The following is a 13,258-nucleotide window of genomic DNA, read 5'->3' as shown; positions in this document are numbered from 1 at the left end:
ATACCCAACCATTTGAGTTTTAGTTAACTCCAGATGTATATACTTAAGTCAACAACCAAGAATAGCCATCACATCCTTTCTCAAAAAAATAAATACATACATACATACATACATAATACATATGTAAGTAAGTAAGTAAGTAAATAAATAAATAGCTGATGTATCTTGCATGGGTAAACAATGCCAGCAGTAAAAAACACAAATTATTGAAGATCTCAGATCAGACATGGAGTAGCTTCCCAAAGTATTGGTCAGGGAGGTCCCCAAAACAACATAGGTTATTGCCACTGCCCTTGGGTGTCCCTCATAACTATACAGTAAATAACAGGGCACAGACTGATCTCCAAACCTCCAGAGTAAAATGACTATAGCAAGCCAAGTGTCCATCATAACTAGATATTATGAAATCTTCTGACATTTATTACAGAAGACAACACAACATTGGTTACAGGACAGATTGAAATCAGTCAGGGTCTGGGTCAGCCTGATGCAAAAGACATCAGTGTTATTACCCATCTGTAAATCACGAATACTGCAATCCTGCCTGGGAAGATGTACATGCTGGGCCAACATCGGCATGACCTTTATGGGGGAATTGTCCCCATTGTGATTGGACTTGAGGCCTGCTCCAGAGCAAATGTATGCTGGATACTGTACAGCCGGTCAAAAGCCCATAGTATGGAGGTCACAGGCAGGGGTAGTTACTGTTTCAGTAAATGGTCCTTTGGTGAAATGGCATATTTTTTAAAGATTCATTTATTCATGGGTGTGGGTGCCTACTGAGGACAAAAGGGACATCAGATCTCCTGGAAGTGTAGCTATATGCAGCTGTGAACCACCTAATGTGGGTGCTGAGAACCAAACATGGGTCCTCTATAAGAAATGACTATGCTCTAAACACTGAAAAATTCCCTCAGCCCCTAAACCAGAGTTTTTCAAGCTGTGGGTCTTGCCACCTTGGGGAGGGTTGGAGGACTCTTTCATGGGAGTTGCCTAAGACCATAGGAAACCACTGATATTCACATTACAATTCGTATTGGTAGCATAATTACAGTTACGAAGTAGCAACAAAAATAATTTTACGGGGTTGGGGATTTAGCTCAGTGGTAGAGGACTTGCCTAACAAGAGCAAGACCCTGGTTTTGGTCGTCAGCTCTGAAAACAAACAAAAAAAAATTATGATTGGAGATCACCAAAACATGAGGAACTGTTTTAAGGGTCACAGCCTTAGGAATATTGAGAACTACTGGCCTAAACAATTTTTTTTTTTTTTTGGTTTTTTGAGACAGGGTTACTCTGTAGCTTTGGAGCCTGACCTGGACTAGCTCTGTAGACCAGGCTGGCTTTGAACACACAGAGATCTACCTGCCTCTGCCTCCCAAGTGCTGGGATTACAGGAGTGGGCCACCACAGCCAGGCTCCTAATCATTTTTATATCCACAGATTACTGCTGCTCTCAACCTTGATCAGAGAACCTTCTCTTTGCAATGGGTACACTTAATATGAGACCCAACTGATCCAGCTGCTTATCCCTACGCGGCATAGCTGTATCAAGAACATCACAGGAGATACTAAAGGAATGTCAGAGCCGGGTGGAAACCATGCTGTGAAATGCAGTCTCATGGCTGTCGCACTTATGAGCAGTGACACAAGATCAACCCAGTGAGAATTCCATATACATAGGTGTAGTAGGAATCTTAAAACTTCTTATTAATAAAACTCAAACCCGAGGGCAGTTATTGGGGTGATTGCTGGAAGATCAGAGACACAGAACAAGCCACAGTTTTCTCACCTCACCAGTTCCTCAGCTCGTCTTGTTTCCTCAGGCTGGAAGCTTCTGAATCCTCATCCCAATGGCTCTCAGCTGAACTGTGCTTGAAAGCCTGAATGCTTACCAGCCAAATGCTTTACTCACTACATGCTTTTTTCTCCTTAGTTCCTGGCCCTCACGCCTTATATATCTTTCTCTTTCTGCCCCCACTCCCTGGGGTTAAAGGTTACGTTTCTGGGATTAAAGGCTTGGTTCACCATGCTTAGCTGTTTCTAAAGTGGCCTTGAACTCAGAGATCCGGCTAGCTCTGCCTCCCAAGTGCTGTACCACCACCGCCCAACTTCTGTTATGGTTTACTTTTCCCATTTTCTAGCCACCATTTCTGGCTCTGTTCTAGTGGCTGTCTGTTCTCTGACCCCAGATATGTTTATTTTGGGGAACACACAATATTTCAGGGAACACAATACCCACCACACATAGCGGAGGGGCATGTAAGTGCCACCCATAGCTGAGGAACTACTGGTATGATACTTGCAGGAGAAAGGAGACTCATTTTCTTGGAAATCTGGTTGCCCATGAGCAAACGGATGTCCCCACACAACAGCTCATGTAGGTCACACTAATTGAACTCATAGTTTGTGCATAAGTGTTTTCTCTGCACAAAATGTGTGCTGCTCACATGTGCCTGGAAATCATGGAGTTTGGAAGATGACATGAAATCCCATCCCGTGCAACTGGAGTCCATTGATTGTGAAAGGTGTTGAGGGCTGAACCTGGGTACTCTGCATGAACAACAAGTGCTCTAACCTCTGAGCTGTCTCTCCATCCTAGAGCTATGTTCTTTTTAAGGGCATGGAGTTAAGAAAAGCATGGAAGATGTGTTGGGGAAAGGCTCCAGGAAAGTCGGGAGGGAATGGATGAGAGTGATGATCAAAGGATGTTACATACATGCATGGAAATCTCAAGGGACTATTTAAAAATACATATTTATATATCATTTTGTACACACACACACACACACACACACACACACATATATATATATATACATGTGTGTGTGTATATATATATAAAACATATGAGAATTTTTTTAAAGCATTTGTGGGCCAGGGAGATGTCCGTGAATGCCTAGGTGGGAGTGGGAATATCTCTGACTTTTTTTCCTTCTCTGGGGACCCTTTTCCTACTACTGTGTTGCCTTATCAACCTTGACAATGAGAGTTTATGCCAGGTCTTATTTCATCTGTTATTCCATGTTCAGTGATATCACTGGAACAACTGCTCTTTTCTGATGGGAAATAGGGGAACAGTTGATCTCAGGGGGGTTGGGAAGGATGGAGGGATGAAGGGAGAGGAGGCTATGGTCTGCATATATTGTGTAAGAGAAGAATAAACAAAAAGATAAAAGAAAAGAAAGAATAGGTTTTCCCACTTCAAATGATTTCAGAAAAAAAGTCTCTCAGCCTGGCAGTGGTAGCATATGGCTTCAATACCAACACTCAGGGACCAGAGGTGCGGGGCTGTATCTCTGTGACTTCAAGGTCTGCCTGGTCTACAAAACTAGATTCAGGGCTACCCAAAGAAATCCTATGTTGAAAAAAAAGATGAAAGAAAGAAAGTTATACCCAACCATTTGAGTTTTAGTTAACTCCAGATGTATATACTTAAGTCAACAACCAAGAATAGCTATCACATCCTTTCTCAAATAAATAATAAATAAATAAATGAAAGAATGAATGAATAATAAATGAATGAATAAATAAACAAATAAATAGCTGATGTGACTTGCATAGGTAAACAATGCCAGCACCAGAAAATACAAATTATTGAAGATCTCTGGTCAGACATTGAGTAGCTTCCCAAAGTATTGTTCAGGGAGGTCCCCAAAACAACATAGGTTTTTGCCACTGCCCTTGGGTGTCTCTCATAACTATACAGTAAATAGCTGGGCACAGACTGATCTCCAAAGCGCCAGAGTAAAACGGCTATAGCGAACCAAGTGTCCATCATAACTAGATATTATGAAATCTTCTGACATTTATTACAGAAGACAACACAACATTGGTTACAGGACAGACTGAAATCAGTCAGGGTCTGGGTCAGCCTGATGCAAAAGACATCAGTGGTATTACCCATCTGTAAATCACGAATACTGCAATCCTGCCTGGGAAGATGTACATGCTGGGCCAACAGCAGCATGACCTTTATGGGGGAATTGTCCCCATTGTGATTGGACTTGAGGCCTGCTCCAGAGCAAATGTATGCTATATACTATACATCCGGTCAAAAGCCCATAGTACAGAAGTCACAGGCAGGGGTAGTTACTGTTTCAGTAAATGGTCCTTTGGTGAAATGGCATATTTTTTAAAGATTCATTTATTCATGGGTGTGGGTTCCTACTGAAGACAAAAGGAACATCAGATCTCCTGGAAGTGTAGCTATAAGCAGCTGTGAACCAAACATGGGTCCTCTGTAAGAAATGACTATGCTCTAAACACTGGAAAATTCCCTCAGCCCCTAAACCAGTGTTTCTCAAGCTGTTGGTCTTGCCACCTTGGGGAGGGTTCGAGGACCCATTCATGGGAGTTGCCTAAGACCATAGGAAAATACTGATATTCACATTACAATTCATAACGGTAGCAAAATTACAGTTATGAAGTAGCAACAAAAATAATTTTATGGGGTTGGGGATTTAGCTCAGTGGTAGAGGGCTTGCCTAGCAAGAGCAAGGCCCTGGTTTTGGTCCTCAGCTATGAAAAAAAAATTGTGATTGGGGATCACCTAAACATGAGGAATTGGTTTAAGGATCATAGCATTAGGAACATTGAGAGCATGTGTTGCTCTGGCACAGGACTAGAGTTTGGCTCCCAACTTCCATGCAGGGCACTCACAACTGCCTGCAAGGCCAGCTCCAGTTCCAAGAAAGCTCTACTTCTGGGGCTCCAGGGCATTGACAATCACATGCACACTCTTACCACCACTCCTCCTGCCCTCCCCCAGATAAAATTAAAAATTATAAGAAACTAAAGGGTTAAAAAGAGAAAAAGAACAAAGAAACTAAGAAAAGAAACTTCATATGCTGGTGCACTCACTGAAGCTGATGAGGCAGGATTATGATGCTAACAAAGTTGGATTGTATCAGAATGAGAAATTCAAAGTGCAAAGCAGCTGTTGCCTCCTGGACCTTGGAAAGCTGAGACAAGGATTGCTGGAGTTTGAGACCAGTCTGGGCTACATAGCATGTTCCAGGTCAGCAGAGGCTAAAAGGAGAGACTTGCCTCAAAAATACACACCCCACAAAAAAATAAATAAATAAAATAATACACAAAACTCAAACCAGGTCCAGTGAGGTGGTTCATCTGGTAAAGGCACTTGCCATCAAAGCTGAGACATGATTTTAACAGAAGAACCAGATAATTGAATAAGAGAACCCCAATTGTTCTGAGTTCCACAAGTACTGTACCACATACTTCAAAAAAATGTGACTGAAAAATAAAATTTGGGTGGTTGTAATTGGCTTAGTAGTTAAGAGAAGTTGCTGTTCTTCTAGAAGACCCCAATCCAGTCCTAGTATCCTCAGACTGCTCACAGTATAACTTTAACTCCAGAACAAGCTACACCCCTTTGCTGGCCTCTTTTAGAACCTGCATTCATGTCCCACAAATTTTATATATAATTAAGTAGGGTCTCACTCTGTAGCAATGACTGACCAATAATTCAGAGAGCCATATGTAGGCATGTAACACCACTCCCAGCATACAAAAAAAAAAAAAAACCTGAAATATTTTTAAGGGACTAGAGAAATGACTCAGAGGTTAAGAGCATTTTCTGCCTCTGCAGAACATATGGGCATTGTTCCCAGTACCCACATGGTATGCATGTAACTCCAGTTCCATGGGATCTGATCCACTCTTCCAGCCTCCATAAGCACCAGACATATTCAGGAAACACACACCCAGGTAAGACACAAACACACACACACACACACACACACACACACACACACACACACACACACACAAATACAGTAAGACACACATACTATAAAATAAGTCCTCACAAAATTTATTAAAATTTTCATTTTGGAGGACCCCCAAAATATAACCCTATGGAACTGTGGCTTAAACCTCAATTCCTTTTCCTCATGTGTCAAACTCTTCAATGTGCCTATGGGTCCCTCATATCCTGAACACCAGAGACTACCACAATCTCTAGATGACAACCTTGGGTGCATGTATCTGCCATAACTAGCAAACACATTTGAGATGTGACAATCTCAGAAAGCATGAGAGAGAATATTAGAGTAACTCCAGTTCATTTTATGGGGATGTTCACACAACTTTTAATATTTCAAACTGTAAACCATGTTAATCATCAAGATAGGAAGACACACATTTCATAATTCTGAACATGACTTTATAATCTCCATGCTGGGGTAACACCCTTATATATCCAACCTGCCAGAATCTACTCCCATGACACCTGTCAACATGCCCAAGTCAAACTTTCTCCCACGTCTTGAATCCAGCATCAACTAAATTTTCCCTCCCACACAGGAGCATAAGCCTAAAACCAGGTGTTGTGTGATCTCTGACAGACACGTGTGCCTTATTCTTCACCTCCCAGAGTCCACAGGATGCTTGATATTTACACACAACTAGTAAAAACTCTGACACTCACACAATAGTGTTTTGTTGTCGATATATCAATTGTCACAAGAGTAGCAGCATTCAGGACCAAAGAAGAACTACCTTGGCTCCCTAATGGCTTTCAGACTATCCATAAGCTTCTCACAATGTTCTCTCATGAGTTCCATGTGGAGAGTACCACTGTAGTCATAGCTCTCCTGAGGAAGAGGATACAGCTCCATCCTTAGCTTTCTCAAACTGGCAGTATGGTGTAGTAGGTCCCTCAGGACATGCAAGGAGATTTGATTCCCATAGAAGCTGAACTTGCTGAGCTGAAGACAGCTGCTCAGGGCAGGTAAGATGTCATGGAGATATTGATCCTCAATTTGACAGTCCTCTAAGTCCAGGGTCACCAGGGTGGGTCCAGCTTCTACTAATAGAACTCGGAGGGGTTTGGGACTTAGATCAGTCAATATGACATTTTGCAAATTCAGTTGTTGCAATTGACTGACACATGGGAACTCAGAAAGACTGTCCCATTCTGATACTGAGAGTGTACAGTGAGTCACATCCAGGTCATCCAAGGGGGTCTTCACAAACCTAATGAGGAAAAGAGACAATTCTTAGAACTGATGGCTAATACAGAAGATGACCAGTAATGACACAGAAGAGGACAGTGTGGGTCAAAATATTTCTAATTATATGGCAGATCAGTACCCATGATGCTGCATGATTGTCTACACACTAACATCTGTACTGAGGCCTGGGACGACCCTTAACTGCACATCTTTCCCTCACTGTCAAGCAAGACCCAAATGCTGGCTAGACTAGCAGGGCACACACAGGAAGGACCAAGGAGGACCAACCCAGGCAAGATCTGGGCACAACCCAATGTCACCACCCTCTCCAGCATGTCTTCTCTGTTCCTTTCTCTGTGCTCACCTTTGCACCCCTCCTTCAACTGACTTCAGTGCCACACAATTCCCAACTACCCATCACCTACACAGGTTTAAAACCATCAAAACTGGGTATGGTAATAACTGGGCAGAGTGGTGTACATCTTTAATCCTAGCACTTGGGAGACAGAGACAAGTGAACTCCTCGAGTGGGAGACCAGCCTGCTGTACACAGTAAATTCCAAGACAGCCAGAGTTACATACCTAGATCCTGCCTTGGCAGGAAGTGGGGAGGCAAGCTGAGTATTGTAGTACACAGCTATAATATCGATACCTGGAAGCTGAGGCAATACAACCAAGGAGTCAAGGCCAGTCTAGGCAACATAGCAAGAGCAATTTTAAATAAATAAATACATGCAAAAATAAGTATATAAAAACAATTTTAAAAACAGATTATTCCTGATGGGGGGTGGTAAAACATGCCTTTAATCCTAGCACTTGGGAGGCAGAGTTCAAGGCCACCCTTGTTTACAGAGCAAAGTCCGCTGTGGGATGTATTTCTATTCCCACTGGTTAATAAATGAGCTGCTTTGTCCTATGGCAAGACAGCTGAGAGGAAAGCAGGAAATCCAAGCAGAGATACAGGAAAGAAAGGTGGGATGAGGGAGATGCAAACCCGCCATGGAAAGAGCAACAAGAAGTCAACAGACCTGTAAAGGCACAGCCTTGCGCACCATAGCAAAACAGATTAACAGGAATAGGTTTTTTTTCTTTTTTTGGAGCTGAGGATCGAACCCAGGGCCTTTTGCTTGCTAGGCAAGCGCTCTACCACTCAGCTAAATCCCCAACCCTCAGGAATAGGCTAAGTTATAAGAGCTAGCTAACAAAAAGCCTGAGGCATGGCCCATACAGTTTCTGATTAATAAGGCTCTGTGTGTTTACTTGGGACTGAGTGGCAGTGGGACCAGGTGGGACACAGGAAAACTTCTGACTACACAAGTCCCAGGACAGCCAAGGATACAGAGAAACTGTTTCAGAAAAGAAACAAACAAAACCCCAGTGCATTCAGAGTGAGAGTGATTAGCAGATGAAGGAACCTCTCACCAAGGCTGATAATCTGCTTTTGATCCTTGGGATCCAACATGGTAGAAGGAGGAAACTGACTGATGTAAGTTGTCCTCTGACCTCCACAAGTATGCTGTGGCTCTCCCTCCCCACCCCACTGAAACACACAAGATAAATGAATTGAAATAGAATGAAGGTGGCTCATGCCGTTAATCCTAGCATCTCAGGAGGCAGGGACAAGCTGAGGTCCATGAGATCAAGGCCAACCTGGTCTACAGAGCAAGTTCAGAGACAGGTGGGGTATACAGAGAAACAGTGTCAAAAAAAAGTGAGTGTTAGACACACTGCTCAGTAGTTAAGAGCTTTTGCTGTTCTTAGAAAGGATGCAGATTCATTTCTGAACATGGTTGCTCAAAATCCCCTGAAACAGTACCCAGGGAGCAAACTGATGCCCTCTTCTGATCTCTACAGGCACCTAGCTCATGGTATGCAAACATAGACTCAGGCCCATAAACATATACATATGAAACATCAGGAGATCTGTAGAGCAAATTTTCCTTATTTCTTCAAAGAGGGCAAACTGCTCATTTCTGCTCAAAACCTTCAGATATTACCATGAATTCTAAATCTGTACTTTTTAGATGCACAAGTACTTGATTGTTATTACTTCACTGTTTAACTTAATTGTATAATTATATAAATCTACTTATTAAGAAAAGGAAAATATGTAGGCCAGCTACCTTGGCTGGAATCAAGTCAGGCAATATGATCATACTTCAGCTTGGCTCCAAGGGAAATGTCTGGTAAGCACTGTTACAAGTTTTCATCCATTTCTATAGCTTAACTTAAAGTAAAAAGCATCTTTTCGGTTAAGAAACAGAAAAACCCCAGTCTTTTCTGTATGGGAAATAACAGGCAGGCTGCTGTGTCCACACACACAGCTGCTGAATAGAATGTAGACTGGGAACTAATGCAGGTGTGACATGCTTTCATCAGCTGTGTCTTCAGCTTTCTTGAACACACAAGCTAAGGAAGAAACTAGAATCCACTCACTAGATCTCTTTGCTTCCTAACTGGCTAAACAACATGTACCTTTCCAGACCATCAACCCCAGCTTAACCTTGTTCCTTTGCACCACTGGTTACGTGAGCCCTCTCTCCTGGCCAGAGCAGACAGGAAACAATACCTTGCCATTTCTAATGCCTCAGCACTGTCAATCCACTGGTGGGTACAAGGAGAAGGTGCCCCCTAATATAAAGGAACAGGGCTTTGTTCTGTTCTGCAGAGCATCTGTCTTTACCCAAGCAGCTGGTATAGGTGGCCCTCAAGGAAGGGAACAGTTTCCAGATGCAGCTTCTGGAGACACTCCAGAATTGTTCTTCAATGCAATGTTGGCCTAGATCTCCTCTGTCAACAGTCTCTCACCAGCCAGTTCCTGGAGTGTGAGTAGGGTCTTGCTGCTCATTTTGGTGGATTTTCAGGGAGAAAGATCCCAGAGAAGCATTTAGAAAAAGGCATCTATATTTTCATGATAATGTTTAGAGGGCCCTTCTCGCTCATCACAGAAACACAGGGCCTCAATCTGCTCATTCCGCTCCAAGTTCCATTGATCCACAAATTTATATAATCCCACCCCCACCCTCACCCCTCAAACAACCTCTACCCCAACCCCCCGGTTTGCAGTATGATCTCCCAAGTATCAGTGCTCACAGCCCACTTCACTCTCACCCATTTCCAACCAGTTTGGCACTGGAGTCCATTCCCAGTGGGAAGTGGTTCCTGAGGGTTCTGAAAACTAACTTCACTTCCTGGGGTAGTTTTTCTGATCACTCAGGCACTACATTGCTGGGAGTAGCAACAGAGGCCTGTAACCCTAGCACCCTAACATAGGAGGTCTGGGACTGGAGAGATGGCTCAGCATTTAGGAGCACTTGCTCCTGTAGAGGACCTGGATTTGATTTTTAGCCCCCACATGCCAGCTCATGACTGCCTGGTAATCCCAGTTCTAGGGAATTTAGCACTCTCTTCTAACATCCCTGGCACTAAGCACATAGGTGGTACACACATATACATGTAGGCAAACACTCACACACATATAAAATAAATCAAAGTCAGGCATGGTGATGCACATCTTTAATCCCAGGAGGCAGAAACACTGGGATCTGAGTTTGATGCCAGATTGGGCTCCAGGACAGCCAGAGCTACACCTATAAAGACTGTCTCAAAAGATAGGAGAATCCAGAGATCAGGCCAACCTCAACTATTTAGCAAGTTAGAGATCAGCCTGGGCTACATCAAACTTAAACAAGTTATACTAACCTTATCCTAACTTGCTATCTCTCCAACCAGAGTCACTTAAAATATAAGGTAAGGGCATGCAAATGAAATACTTTTATAATTATAAATTAAATTCGATAAGGAAGTTTTATTTACTTTTTGTGCAAAACCAAAAGGCTCCCTCATTTGAGCTGAGCAATAGCAACTGTTTTCCGTCTACACCCAGTTTCAGGCACAGTGAGGATGCAAGCCCAGCCTCTTTTGGTGTCTTAGTCATCTTGTGGTCAGCTGGCAAGGATGCAGACCAAGGAGCCAGAAAACTCAGTATTCCCAAACCCAGAATCTACTTTACACTAATATCAAGGGTTATTTTCTTAATGAATGTTTTGTTTCGTTTGGTGTAGGTTTTCAAGATGGTTTCTCTGTGTAACCCTGGCTGTCCTGGAACTCACTCTGTAGACCAGGTTGACCACAACTCAGAGGTACCTTTAATCCATGCCTCTGCTCCCCCAGTGTTGAGATGCATGTCAAAATTAAGACATTTTAAATATTTTTTTATGTATGGGGGGTTTTTACTGCATGTGCACACATGCATAATGCCCATGCACTGCCCAAAGATGCCGGAAGAGGGTTTTACAACCATTGGAACTGGAGTTTCAGATAGTTGAGCCATGTAGGTGTTGGGAATTGAACCCAGATCCTCTATGAACGTGTCTTCTTCCAAGCCATAGGAACATTTTGGTGGATTGAGGTAGTATTCTGTTGATCATTGGTAGACTTCTGATGACAAAATTACATCACTTGATTACACTTATTTTCAAGAATGAGAAACTAGACATGAAGGGGGATAATGACTTTGAAAGTGTGGGGAAGAAAACTGTTTAAGTGCTAGGTCCAGTGTGGGGGTGGGGTGGGGTAGAGCTATTGTCTTGAAAGTTCAGCATGGACAGAAACCAGGTCACTGGGAGGCTTACAACTTGGAACTCTGAACTTGGTTTTCTTAGAAGGGGTTTTACTCTGTAGCCCACATGAAACTCACTATGTTCTTCAGGCTAGTCTCAAACTCAAGGAAATCCTCCTGCCTCAGCCTCATGAACTGGTATTACCAGCCAGCACCAGCAGCTAAAGTAGAAATGTTTTTTGGAGAATGAGGATCAAACCCAGGGCCTTGTGGCTTTGATGACGAACCCTTGCTGGTCAGCCAGCAAGGATGTAGACCAAGGAGCCAGAAAACAGTATTCCCAAACCCAGAATATACTTTACGTCTCCCTTGCCCTTGCTGGCTCTAATATGATCAGCTTCATGGCTTTTGTACACTCATCCAGAACAGATTTCAATGAGCATTAACAAGCTACCAACAAAAGTGAGACAATCTGCAATCTAGAAGTTGAATCAAACATTTCTTTACTTCTTTGTGGCTGCGGAGCCAACCCAGGGCTTTGAATATACTGAGTCTGTTCATCATCACTCAGCTGTATCCAAAGCCACTTTTCTCAAGCCACCTTGTACAGTACCATGCCAGCTGATACAAATTGGACAATATTTATCGGTAAGCCTTACCCTAGATAGAGGCCACATCCTTCAGTAGACACTTCCCTAAGATGCTCAAACAAGACTCCATCTGACATAGGTTATGTTCTCTTTTTATAGACAGACCAAGCTGACCTAGAACTCAGAAATCTACTTGGCCCTGCCTCCCAGGGATGAAAGGCCTGAACCACCACATCATGCCTAAGAATTAGTTTTGTTTTGCACTAAAGTATTTGAACTTAGGCTTTTAATTCTGTTCTACTGAACATCCCATTATTAAGTTATAGTCACTCAGTAACCTGAGCAACAAGAAATATGGTCTCCTTAAGATGAATGAGCTAGCTCTGGTAGTACAGGGTGGCAGGGTGTGCTTGAAGATCTGGATGCAGGAGTTGGGGATTGGTAAGAGACAGCTCAATGGGGGAAGGTCTTGCTGTCAAGTCTGTGTTCAATCCTTAGGACACACATGCTGAAAGGAGGAACCAGCCCTTGCAAGTGCCATGTGAACATTATGGCAGACAGAGTCCCTTCCCCCCCCCCAAAAAAAAGGAATCCAATAATCTTGTTTCAAAAGATGAATGAGAAGAATATAGAATCAGAAGCAGCTCTCACACACATTTGTAGAACAATTCAGGAAGCCGGGTTGAGAAAAGGCTTGGATTCTTGACAGGACACTTGGCACCGGGAGAGAGCTATAGAAACAGAGGGTGGCCTCTGATGGACATTGATTTCATTTCATGACATTTAAATTTGTGCATGGAGGACCTTAAGACTGAGGTGGAAACTTGAGCAATGTTCTGGCTTCTCATGTCCTAGTGATTTTTTTTAATGTGTATTAGTGTTTGCCTACATGTACATAACATTTGTGTACCTTGTGTGTACTTCAAGCCCTATGAAGCCTGAAAATGGCAATGGATACCCAAATATTGAAGTAGAGACAGCAGAGACCTTGGAACTGAAACACCATTCTCAGAAAGAACATGTGCTCTTAACCACAAGGCCATCTCTCCTCCTCATAAATTCAGAGGGTTTTAATGAAATAAAATTAGGTTTGTTTCTTATTTTGGGGTATGCATGCATGTGAACATGCC

The sequence above is a fragment of the Onychomys torridus genome, chromosome 2, assembly GCF_903995425.1.
Source record: "Onychomys torridus chromosome 2, mOncTor1.1, whole genome shotgun sequence".
NCBI classification, from domain to species: Eukaryota; Metazoa; Chordata; class Mammalia; order Rodentia; family Cricetidae; genus Onychomys; species Onychomys torridus.
Note: the sequence above shows the minus strand (reverse complement) of the source record.